This window comes from Trachemys scripta, chromosome 1 (assembly GCF_013100865.1).
Source record: "Trachemys scripta elegans isolate TJP31775 chromosome 1, CAS_Tse_1.0, whole genome shotgun sequence".
In the NCBI taxonomy this organism is placed as follows: Eukaryota; Metazoa; Chordata; order Testudines; family Emydidae; genus Trachemys; species Trachemys scripta.
Window position 1 is genome coordinate 185,279,982 of NC_048298.1, and position 13,494 is coordinate 185,293,475.

The 13,494-nt window shown below is 42.5% G+C and overlaps 1 protein-coding gene across 3 annotated transcripts in view; it reads left to right on the forward strand.

Annotated features, from left to right (window-relative positions):
• Positions 1 to 5,205: 5,205 nt before the first annotated feature.
• The window catches only part of IFNAR2 (interferon alpha and beta receptor subunit 2), a 35,329-nt gene continuing 27,040 nt past the window's right edge, over positions 5,206 to 13,494 (forward strand). For 2 of the 3 annotated variants that reach the window (XM_034751905.1, XM_034751911.1), the window contains exon 1: positions 5,206 to 5,312. The gene's annotated coding sequence lies outside the window, so the exon portion shown is untranslated. The remainder of the gene's footprint in view (positions 5,313 to 13,494) is intronic. The other variant, XM_034751920.1, reaches the window with a different exon arrangement.

A 13,494-nucleotide genomic window follows, 5' to 3' on the forward strand; every position in this document is an offset into this window, starting at 1 on the left:
AAGCAGACTGCTAGACTTAATTAGTGATAAGGGTCCAAGAACTACCCTGATGGAGGACAAATTAAGTAGGGCCAGGCAGGAGCAGCAGAGACCCCTCAAAAGACCATACCAGGAGCCAGTGACTCAAAACTAAGGGTAGGTCTATACTTACCTCCGGGTCTGGCGGTAAGCAATCCATCTTCTGGGATTGATTTATCGCGTCTTGTCTAGACACGATAAATCGATCCCGGAAGTGCTCGCCGTCGACGCCGGTACTCCTGCTCGGCGAGAGGAGTACGCAGCATCGACGGGGGAGCCTGCCTGCCGCGTCTGGACCCGCGGTAAGTTCGAACTAAGGTACTTCGACTTCAGCTACGTTATTCACATAGCTGAAGTTGCGTATCTTAGTTCGAAGTGGGGGGTTAGTGTGGACCAGGCCTAAAACTGTCTTCATTTGAAAGACGTGCTTTCAGTTTATGCTCACAGCCTTTGTAACCATTTGATCTGCCTATGTAACCACCAGAGAACTATTCTCGGCTACTTCAAGTAGCCTGAGAACAGGTTAAACCAACATCCAGTTACAGTTATGTTCTAGATGGAAAAGCTGCAAAAGTTGCACCAGAGTGGTACTGTATTGATAAAGCTTGTGGATGTCAGCAGTTAGGGCTTGAGGTCTTACTAGGGAAATACATCATGTTAGAAAACACACTAGCTAATACTTTACAAATAAATTATTTTATTATAAACATACATTAACTTTCCATACAAATATTAAGAAATCTTATTTGTAAGTTGTATTAACTTTAAAGACTAATTTGTGTTTGGTCAAACTCTTATCTGTGCATTTATTTTGTTCAAATTCCAAAAATAACCTTGTATTAGAAAAATCTACTGGATTCTGATAAGTCTTCTATTTTTTTTCCCCCACTGAAAGTATTTTTCATACTTTATTTCCCCATGCCACTAATGTTGGAGGATCTGTTACTTTAAAAACACGTGCGTGCATGCACATACACACACACTGAGCTATCATACAGCTGGTTGCTAGTAGTAATTATGACTTGTATCTAAGGGTCCTTCCTGTAGTTAATAACCTCATTTGGACTGTAACCTATTAGAACCACTATCAGTTCTGGGAATAGCCTAACTTTAACTCGTTATTTTTCTGCATAATACTATTATCTTGGGGGCAATTCCCAGCATATTCTATTCTGGATAGGTTCTTATACCATGTGTAACGATGCTGGTTCTGGCGGGACCCACCTGAGAGTGCCAATTCAGGATAAATTGCTTAAACAGGGCAGTTACAGCCCTAGGCTGGGGTTTTTCCACCTCTAAGGCAAACCAAACCAGCCAGACAAAGAGGACTTTGATTTCACCCCACTGGCTAACCACAAGTCACGCAAGCAATTCCCTTAGACACTCCAGTTTCCCAGTATCACCACCAGTGCCACTCATTATGGGGACAAATGGTTATGAAAACCAATACCCCAGTAAAAGAAAAAAAAAGGTTCTCTCGATCCCAAAGGACCAAGCCCCAGACCCAGGTCAATATACAAATCAGATCTTACCCACAAAATCACGCTGTTGCCAATCCTTTAGAATCTAAAATCTAAAGGTTTATTCATAAAAGGAAAAAGATACAGATGAGAGCTAGAATTGGTTAAATGGAATCAATTACGTACAGTAATGGCAAAGTTCTTGGTTCAGACTTGTACCAGTGATAGAATAAACTGCAGGTTCAAAATCAAGTCTCTGGAGTACATCCACAGCTGGGATGGGTCATCAGTCCTTTGTGTAGAGCTTCCATTTGTAGCAAAGTCCCTCCAGAGGTAAGAAGCAGGCTTGAAGACAAGATGGAGATGAGGCATCAGCCTTTTATAGTCTTTTCCAGGTGTAAAAACACCTCTTTGTTCTTACTGTGGAAAATTACAGCAAAATGGAGTCTGCAGTCACATGGGCAAGTCCCTGCATACTTTGCTGAGTTACAAGGCTTATCTGCCTTCTCTCAATGGGTCAATTGTATAGCTGATGGTCCTTAATGGGCCATCAAGCAGGCTAGGCAGAGTTAACACCAACTTGTCTGGGATGTCTCCCAGAAGCATAGCATAAGTTTGAAATACAGACAGTATAGAGCCAATATTCATAACTTCAACTACAAAATTGATACACACATATAGACAGCATAATCATAACCAGCCAACCATAACCTTGTCTTAGACACCTCATTTGACCCCCTTCATACAAGATTTGGTGCCACTACAGGATTTTGGTTGCGACAATGTTCTATATGGTCCCAGTTCAAATCAATAAAGTGACACCATGCTCATCACCATAGAATCTGCACATCTTCCAGTAGTGCATTAAGCAACATGACTACACATCTGTCATGTGGTATTAGTTCTCTCATCCTCTCCCAAAAGGCAGAAGCATGTGCAGTGGAGTATCATGTTTTGGTAGAGAGTGTGGGGTGTGTTTGTTTCAGTATAAATGTAGCTATTACCATGTGTTTGTTAGAGAAGGCAAAGTTAAAAAAAAAAGTGACTTGGAGTGGCAAAAGTTGAGGTATGAAATGGTCCTTAGTTCTTGGGGGTGTTTTCTGCGGAAAGGTCCCTGTTCTTCCACATCCTCTCCAGCATTTATGACTCCCTTTTTTATATATTTTCCTGAGCTTAAATAGAGTGAGTTACCATTGACTAATATACTTTGTCTAAATTTTCATTAATGGCTACACAAATAGATGAAATGTTGGCCTTCCTCCAGATATTCTCCCGCTGTTCCGAAGTGGTATCTATTTTAACTAACCTGATGTTAAACATTACTTTGCCTTTAGTGTGGGCAAGGATGGTCATGTTTAAAAATGTTAACTAGTCACAGTTAAACTTAGGATCTCCTCCTACACTGATGCCTGATCTAAGGAGCACCTTAGGGTTAACCACAACCAGTTAAAATGTTTTTAAATATAGCCTTTTCCCCACTAAGGGAAAAGTAGTATTTACTATCATGTTAGTTAAAACATGTCAGTCTTGTGATTAGGACACAGGACTAGGAATCAGAAAATTCTTGAGATTTCCCTTAAATGCACCGTACCTCAGGTTCACCATATGTAAAAAAGGTAGGATATTGTCTTACCTCACAGGGGTACTGTGAGGCTTAATTTATTAATGCTCGTGAGGCACTCAAACATTACAGTGACAAGCACCAAATTTACTTACAAGTAAAATAATACTACTGGAATGGGTCCTACGTTAATGACAAAGTTCCCGATTGTGGCTTATGATACTGGTTTCATACAATAATATCTGGAAAGATAAACCCACAGCTTCCTTCCCTACCAAAAAATAAATAAAAAAAATAGAGAGACCACAGACCCTTCCAGCACAATCAAAAGCCCTTCCAAAAGCCCCCAAACCATAGCTCCCTTTACCATAGTATTCCTTCCACCATTAAAAACAACAGAGAATTATGAGCACCTAATATTTTTGGCAAAGAGCTCCCATAAAATCCTCCCCTCCCCCCGCTTTCCGGCCTGTCTAAACACATGAGCTGTACTGTTTTAAATGTACCAGTGTAGTTAAGGTGATACAACCTCCTACCTCCCAGTGTTGACTCAGTTTTATCAGTATAAAGCAGGGGTTGGCAAACTTTCAGAAGTGGTGTGCCGAGGCTTCATTTATTCACTCTAATTTAAGGTTTTGCGTGCCAATAATACATTTTAACGTTTTTAGAAGGCCTCTTTCTATAAGTCTATAATGTATAACTAAACTATTGTTGTATGTAAAGTAAATAAGGTTTTTAAAATGTTTAAGAAGCTTCATTTAAAATTAAATTAAATGCAGAGCTCCCCAGACGGGTGGCCAGGACCCAGGCAGCATGAGTGCCACTGAAAATCAGCTCGCGTGCCGCCTTTGGCACCCATGCCATAGGTTGCCTACCCCATTATGAAGGTACTTATACAAGTACAGCTATACCCCTATGGAAAGGTTCCTTTATATCAATATAACTGCATCCAAAGTGGGAGTTATATAATTATTTCAGTCAAAATCATGCCCCTAACCAATAGTTACACCAGTAAAAAAACTGGGTGTAAACCAGGCCTTAGTCTGAGACAAACCTCCTGTTTTAGGCATATATGAGTTGAAAAGAGAGGTGAGGGACTAGGGATCAAACAGAACAGTACTTCCTCATCATAAACAAAGAAAGATGCAACATCAGTAGCTAAGCCAAGTTATGCTGCATGCCCTGAGAATTCCTGTTATGCTAAATATTGATACTGTGTTTCTGAGAAATACACCAAGTATTGACAGTGCAGCTGAGAGTCTGGCTACATAATGGGGAAGCAGAGTAAAGTGCAGTAGTAGGGGAGATTTGAGGTGGGGCTATGTGTGTGAGGGGGCGCTGAGTGTGGTGGGTATGCAGAGTGTTGGGGGATGCTAATAGCTGAGTGGCAAGGGTTTGGGGGGAGTGAGAGGTGTATGGGGCTGTATGGTGTCATTGGATGTGTATGGGGATGTTGGGCAAGTTGTGGTGTCTGATTAGAGGATTTGTAGGGGCTGCTGGGGGTGGTTTGTGGTCGGGGGCTGTATGGATCTATGAGGCGGGTTGTGGTGTGTGGTCAGAGGATCTCTAGGGGAGTGTTGGGGGGTAGTGGTGGACTGGTGGGGGGCTGCAAGCATATGCGGTTATGGGGGGGAGGGGCTGTGGCATATGCGGGGCTGGCTCCCCCCGCAGGCTCACACACTGGTCACGGTTCTCGCTCTTCTCGGGGAAGCGAGTGGCTCCGCAGCAGCATCTAGGGCAGGGGTAGGCAACCTATGGCACGCGTGCCGAAGGCGGCACACGAGCTGATTTTCAGTGGCACTCACACTGCCCGGGTCCTGGCCACCGGTCCGGGGGGGCTCTGCATTTTAATTTTAATTTAAATGAAGCTTCTTAAACATTTTACAAACCTTATTTACTTTACATACAACAATAGTTTAATTATATATTATAGACTTCTAGAAAGAGACCTTCTAAAAACGTTAACATGTATTACTAGCACGCGAAACCTTAAATTAGAATGAATAAATGAAGACTCGGCACATCACTTCTGGAAGGTTGCCGACCCCTGATCTAGGGGATCCCAGCCAGCGGGCCCAAGGCAGCGCAGCCCTGCCCGAGAGACTCGCCCCTGGCCCGGAGAGGGGATGTGCAGATGCCTGGAGCTCCGCCCCGTCCCCGTCTCCCCCCAGCGATGCAGATCCCGCCCAGGCGCTTTCGCTTTCGCCCCAGTCCCATGTCGCCATGAAAAACTGCCGGGGCCCCAGCTCCTAGCAAGACCGCGCTGCTGCCAGGTACAGGGGGCACTGGGGAAGCAGGCGAGCGGAACGGCAGGATAGGGGCAGGTCCCCTTGTCTCCTCCAGCCCCGGGCGTGTGCTGCCGCCCCCTGCCGCGCTCGGCTGGCAGCGGGGCTGGGGCCCTGGGCCGGAGGCTGCAGCTGGGGCCCCGAGCGCGCCGCTTGCTGCCCCGGGGTTGCGGCCGCCCCGCGCGGGGTAGCGCCAGGCTCTGGAACGGAGGGGGGTCGCTAGGAAAAGGCCCCTGTTTCCAACCAGAGACGTGGGAGAGGAGCTGGCTGGGAGTGATTGGTGGGCCTCTCCCCGAGCAGAGATTTCCCCACCCCCCCCCCCCATTCCCCCACCACCCCCCCCCCCCCCCCCCCAGTGGTCAACGAGTTACATCGCAGTGTTGCCAATGTAGTCATTATTTGGAAATTTGAATCGAAATTGAAATATTAATACACACTTTAAAAGCACACGCAGCGTATGATACAATGCTTGTACTGAAAAAGTATAATAGGTTTGAAAAGTATGAACAAAGACCAGCTTCCTCATACAGCTGTTGATTTTTCTGACAATGTTGGCACATTCGTTTCTGCAATGTTGGCCAACCTTATAATTTCAAATTATGATTTGTAAGCAAGGTCTGAATGAGCTCTCCCTGACAGCTAGTGATGAGCCACTGGTGCGTGGAGAGGCTTCAGGACCAGACTGTATTTACATGACTCATCTACTCTGCCTAGGTATCCAGCAGACAGAGCTGTGTTGCCCAAGTGGCCCATTTTGGCTGGTGGTGGGTTACAGATCACTTTAGTATTGAATGTGGGGATCATGAAATGTTATCCTTATTGTATGAGTAAAGGGAAGCAGAACTAAACTTAGCCTGTCCTGATTGAGGGGTTCAACCTCAATGCTTAATTTTGCCAGTGCTGAGCCCCGACATCTTTAGGCTCCGCAGTTCATAGCCCTGGGACCTCTGGGCTTGCCACATCAGTTATGAAAGTAATGAACTTGCTTGAACTCTGGCACCTCTTTCTTTAGAAATTAAGTACTGATCACCCTCAACTGAACTGCACTTGATAAGCAAGGGGTTTGGATGGCAGATCCCCGGAGAGTGGTGGGGGAGGATATGGGGGGAAGAGGGAGAGACAGGGATTTTGCTTGGTGGTGAGGGCTGTACCTAAGAATAACAGGCACTATTTGACTTGCCCCTCTCCCCTATTTAAAGATAGAACTTATTAGGTGCCAGAGAGAATCTTTTGTTAAGTGAGAACTGAAGCTGAAATCAGTAATAATCAGGTCTAAGTGCTTAGACCTGCTGTGGGACAGTATTTCTGTGGAAAAGACAGCCCAGCCTGCACTCACTGTGAGGTTCCCCCACTGAGAGCTGAAATCACTGAGAGCTGGGTGGAACCTCAAGAGACCGACTCACAGAGGTCACAGTGGCAGGTGGCAGCAGAAGTTGATGGCACAGGGCCATCGGCAATGGGGTGGTGGAGTGAATAGTGGCATGACAAACAACAGCTGCCGACGCGAGTGGCAAGCAACTGGAGGAACAAGCAAGGTGCCTTATCTGCACCTCCCAGGGTGGGAAGTGAACTCTTGAGAAAGCACCTCTGAACTCTGGATCTTCACTGACCAAGGTCAACAACTATGAGTGGGGGGGGGGGCGGTAGAGGGAGAAGGGAGGGGCATGTTGAACATTTGTTTGTTGTACTATTTTTAGTGACTTTGCTCCAGAATACTAGATTTGTGACTGAGAAACTTATATAAATATACATTTCCTAGTAGGCCAAGAGTTTTAAAATGCATTATTTGCCAGGATCATTATCTCAGAGTCTTGCTATCTTGAGAGGTCATTATCTTGGGGGGGAGTTTCTAGACTAAACATTATTATATTTTAATTAATTTTTACATAAGAATAGCCATATTCAGTCAGACCAATGGTCCATCTAGCCCAGTACCTTGTCTTCCAACAGTGGCCAATGTCAGGTGCTTCACAGAGAATTAACAAAACAGAGCAATTATTGAGTGATCCATCCCCTGTCATTGACTCCCAACTTCTGGCAAGCAGAGGCTCTCAGAGCATGGTATGGCATCCCTGCCCACCCTGGCTAATAGCCATTGATAGAAATATCCTCCATGAACTTATCTAGTTCTTTTTTGAACCCTTTTATAGTTTTGGCCTTCACAACATCCCCTAGCAAAAAGTTCCACAGGTTGACTGTATGTTGTTCTTTTGTTTGCTTTAAACCTGCTGCCTATTAATTTCGTTGGGTGATCCCTAGTTCTTGTGTTATGTGAAGGAGCTTATTCACTTTCTCCACACCAGCCAAGATTTTATAGCCCTCTATCATATCCTCTCTTAGTCCTCTCTTTTCCAAGCTGAAAAGTCCCAGTCTTCTTAATCTCTCCTCATATAGAAGTGTTCCATACCCCTAATCATTTTAGTTGCCCTTCTCTGTACCTTTTCCACCTCCAATATATCTTTTTTAAGATGGGCGACCAGAACTACATGCAGTATTCAAGATGTGAGCATGCCACGGATTTATATAGTAAAAGTGGAGGAGCTTGGTTTGCCAGACTGATCAGCAAAGCCAGTGCTGACAAACTATGTGAAAAGGCTGCAAAACACCAATCCTCTCGACTGCATCAACATGCAGAAAACCTTATAAGCCAGTCCTTGTCAAAGCCAATTTTAGAAGTACTTAGCCAGGCTGTTAAAAATGGTGGAGCCACAACACAGTTTATTCAAACAAACATGGCTGTCACATCATACTTTCTCTTTAAGCAACAGATACCACACACTACAAACTGGAGGCCAATGTTAAGTGCATTGTCATTTGTTAATCCTGAAGTTTGACACTGATTCTGACCCAGACCAGCAAATGCTCACTATCTTTCTGCAATAAATTCAACTGACTGGTTAGAAGCATGCAGTGCAACAGTGAAAGACTCAGCCATTGAAAACCCATTCAGAAAATGTGCATATGAGGCAGATGAATGAAATGGGTGTCAAGTATTAAGTCACGGCATAAGTTATCTTGATTGCAGTGATAGGCCAGTAGATTAATTTCTAGATGTTCAGGTTATAGAAGAGTCTTAGAAGAGTTAAATGCTTGTAAATTGAACCCTAAAGAGATGGCTGCTTGTGCATTTGATGGAGCTGCAGACTTCTCTGGAAGACATAGTGGAGTACAAGCTTTGCTCAGAGAAAAGTGCAACCCTAATCTCTCCAATACACACTGCAGAGGCCATCTACACCAATTAGCACTAGTATGAGCTGCAGAATCTTCAAAAGGCATTTGAAAAGCTATAAACTTAATGTCTTCATTATACTCTTTTTTCGGCAAGAGTCCAAAAGAACTGAACATCTTGGAAAATACAGAAGATACACTGGGACTGAAGTTCAAATTAGTCCAACCTGGGAAAACCCGCTTGCTTTCTCATGAGCGATCCTTGGCTGTTGTCTTAAAATTACTGCAACCATTGTTATTGACTTTGGAAAATATCTACCGAGATGGGACAAATCTAAGTAGTGAGGCTGGTGGACTGCTTTTGCTACTAAATTCAGAGAAGACAATTGCCCTTCTCTCTAATAAGTCTACTGTTGAAACCACTTGGGTCATTAAACAATGCCATCTAGGCATCTGCTACAACAGTAGTAGATCCCTGTCCAGAAATGGAAGCTACACATGGATCAATCAGAGAGATATCCGTTGAAAACATACTGGAAGAAGCAAAGACTTCCGTTCAGAAGTTGACTAATTAGGGCACTTCTATTGACTCCTTAAATGAAGAGGACAAGAAAAATCCACACCCCTACCCTGGGGTATCCCCCATGGGCCTTAATAAGTTTGTTTAACCTTTGACTGTTTGCCAAGGGGCTGATGAGCTAATAGAGATTGTGGGTCACTAAAGTAATGAACTGTTGTGGGGAGGAGTGGCCAAGCAATCTAAGACTCATGGGAGTTGAGGAAATGATGAGCCTCTTAAGGGCCCAAGGTGGACCAGGCCTCATGAGGCTCACAGGGATAGGGAGGTTGTCAGGGGGCTGGAGAGCTTACTAAAGCCATGTCTAACATAATGCGCTGCAGCAGTGCAGCTGTACCAATGCAACTGCATTGCTGCAGCGCCTCTGACAAAGACACGTTATGCTGATGGGAGAGCGCTCCCCCTTCGGCATAATAAAAAAGCTTCTGCCATTCACTACATCGGTGGGAGAAGCTCTCCCGCCAACATAGCGCTGGACACATGAGCGCTTATGTCGGTGCAAGTTATGTTGCTCAGGGGGTGATTTATTCACACCCCTGAGTGACATAAGTTATGCCGACATAGGCTACGTCTACACTAAAGCCCAAGTTTTGGGGGAGTCAAAGGCAACAGGTAAGGGAATGTTCACTCGCTGGAACCCCTTTCGTGGGGACTAAGGAGCAATACAAGATAGTTGGATGGAACGTGACAACGGTTCAAGACTCTCTTCTTGGGAGACGGGCAGCAGAATGTGGACAGAGACTTTTCCCTGATTCTACTGATCCTCCAAGCCTCTTGCCAGGCATATTCCCACCCAACTTTCCCTTTCTGCAAGAGAGCCCCAGTCCTGTAGACATTAGGAGGCCAATTGGAGGGGAACCCCCTTCCTATCCATGTACTGATCTTGAAGGCCTGCAGAGGTTTAGAGGAATGGGACTTTTCAGTAGGTTTGCAGCAGGCAGATCTTTGTTCCTCTGGATATCTTTAAGTGAGAATAGTCAGTTAAAAGGGTGATGTTGTTACTGTTCACTTAATTTATGGTCCAGCTATCCGACTCCTGTTCATGATTGTTTGGCCTGAAATATTACAGACACATATCAATGTTCTGAACATATATTACCATTCAAGATTGTTAAAGTTAAAAACAGCCAGTATTAGAAACCCAGGAAATTCAGAGTTGAGTTTGAATTCTCAAGTAGGACACTGATTTTCTCTGAAGCAAGAACCATCCCCTTAGTTCTTTTCCAGTGAAGCCTGAGGCCTCATTTTCACTAAGAAGTTAGGTCAACCCATCTACATTACTCAGACTGAAAAATCCACACCCCTGAGCGATGTAGTTTTAAGCCGAGCTAACCCCGGTGTACACAGTGCAAGGTTGATGGAGGAATTCTTCCGATGACCTAGCTACTGTCTCTCAGGGAGGTGGATTGACTATAGCAACAGAGAATCCTTCCTGTTGCTGGTAGTGAGTGTCTGCACTGACATGCTACAGCAGCATAGCTGCAGCTGTGTCACATTTTGAGTGTAGATATAGCCTGAGGCAAAATTCCACAGTTCTGGACATAACTGTCAGTATTCCATTACATAGACTAGTCATCAGAACGTGTGAATGCAATGGTTGCAGTGTCATTGGAGAAGTGAGGCTGTGGAAAACTTATTTCACCATTCTTTCCATTGGAATTTCAGTATCCATATACAGATCCAAACCCCCAAGTTTGCATTCTGTCATTGTGGACATAGGGAAACCCTTTTCAAAAGGGACATGTGCTCTGTTCTTTCAAGTATTAGAAGCTGAAAGGGAAATCATTACGGATTGGTAATTGACAAATTCCTTATCCCAAAACTACAGATTTCATTAAAACTAACCAAAGCTTAATTTCAAAGTTAACTTGCATTTTTATAGCAATTTCTCAAAAAAAGTTTTATGCCCATAAATGTGTGGCTAAATCAGACTTGAAGAAACCAATAGATTATGGTATTTTGCCTCTTCCCATTATATTTTTAGATGTATAGATGTCCACAGCAATGGCCTGTAGACCTCTTTTCAGCTTATTTTAACACACACAAGTCACCGCCAGATGTTTTAGATGTAGAACTGTAAAAATGATCCATAAATGAAGTCATCTGTGACAGATTGCAGTTTTCCCTGCAATTGATTTATCTCCCTGAAAGAGATCCAAATCAACAAATATTCTTCCTTAAGCATAATGATAGAAAGGTAACACTGCAATATTTTGACTCCATTCAGAGAATATAATGTGGTTGCAATTCTAGTGGGGCAGAATTGTTATTTGAATGTAAGTCAGTGGCTTTCTCAACAGATGCAATTTTTAAAGTTTCTAGTATTTGGTGGTGGTTGTGGGCATTTTTTTTTAATTATAACATTTAAAAGTTTATATGCATTTTAAGAACATTTATGTACCTGCAAGCCTTTGCCTCTTTGTAAGAGGAATTTATATTGTCATCGGGATTGCTATTGTGCTTCTGAGTTTTTCTTTTCTGTAACAAAAAATATTTAGAAAGCACTAGAGAAAGAAATAAAATGTTGAAAAGATGACCGTTTGAGTTCATGAACTGTGAAGTAGGTGAGCATTAAATGCTGTAACTAGTCTTTTTAGATTTGAATTTCTCCCATTTTACAAAAGGGCAGATAAAATTCCTTTCAAGTAAGAATTTTTCCAGGTTGATGTATAACTTCAGAAGGACAGATTTATCCATATGTAATCCCTTATGCTACATCACAGATTATAATTAATATGCACTATAATTCCATAAGCAGTGTTTTCTGCTGCTGCTAAGCGCCGACTATTTATAAGAGCCATTACATCCAAACAACTGAATGAATTGAGTTGACTTTTCTTAGGTTGCTACTGTTTCATTAATACTTGGAAATACATGTGTTATAGGGATGGTGAAACTACCTTCTGTTAATGCTTGGGGTATGCCTGTTTGTATATGTGTTTAAGATACTTGTCAATGTCAGGGAGGAACTCTAGAAAGTAAGAATTTATCTTAACACTTGCATTTATCTCCTCTTTGTACAGTACTAACCTGTTGGAGTGTAGTGTATCACTGTAGACTATAGCATTTACAGTGATATAAATTTGGATGATGTCACGGATGCAGCATTGTATTGATGTTTACCTCTGTATTATGTGTAATATTTTATTTAATGTTTAATCCATTTCATTTATATTAAGTGTTGTGTAATGTGTTCCTTGTAGTGTTTCTTCTGTCTGCTAAAGGCTTCTTTTTCATTCTTTGATATTCCCATTTTCATTCCTTTTTCTTCCTTTCCTGCAGGGTTGTTTGTATGTGTATTTAGACCTTGCAGGTACAGAAATATGTATATGTGTGTGTGTGTGTGTTTAATTTAGTTCCCTGGATTAAAAGGTTTCAACACACCTCAACATGGCTGCTTAATACTGGTGGTTAGGGAACAGTAATTCAGTTAAGGAGGATTTTGAAATTTCAAAATCTGGTTTCATTCTGACATGGAACAAAACCAAAATTTCAAAGTTCGCCACAAAATTGAGATCCAAAAAAGTTTTGTTTCAGAAACATTGAAAAGGCATTTTGTTTTGACTTTTTCAAAATGTTTCTGATGCTCCCCAACCTGCCCAGAGTCCTAGCAACCCAGGAGGTGGGCAGGCTGGCAGGAAATCTGCCTGGTTTCTGTCAGAATTTCATCAAGACACATCTTCATAGAACATTTAGATTTTGCTGAATATGCTAATTCTGATGAAAAAATATTTAGTTGAAAATTTTCCAATAAGCTGTACTGCTTAACCACAAAGTACTGAATCTTGTTAACATGTAACTTGATTTCAAACCTGTATCATTTTAAAGGTAAATTTATTATTCATTGTATCATATGCCTGACTGTATGGACATACCTGTTACTTTGGTTATTCAGCATAATATTTAGAGCAGAATACTAAAGGTAACTAATACATCTACTTTGCATAGTACTAAATATTCAGTGCTTTGCATGTATCTTGTGATTTATTGTAAGGATTAGGATTAAAAGAAATATATCCATGTTTTGGAAATTATTATGTCATTTACAGTAATGCAGATGTTGTGCAAACTTGAAAAATGGTTTCATTCAGTAGCTGATCATGTCTTAGCCTTAAGCTTTCTGTTGAAGAGTTTTCCATCACTTTTCAAAACAAATATTCCATTGCTGGTTTAGGCACTGGTTCTAAAAATGTTTACATTTATGCTTGACTTTGCACACGAGTATTTTCACCGACTTCAGTGGACTACTCGTATGTCCAGATAAACATGAGCATAAATGTTTGCAAGATCAGGGCCTTGGGGCAAGATCCTGCAAAGAGGCTGCCTTGGGAAGCCCATTTTGAATAGATAGATACCTTTGAAGGATTGGATCCTTAAATGACATGCTACTAAAGTGTACTTCTGCTCTTTAAAGTGACTGTAAAA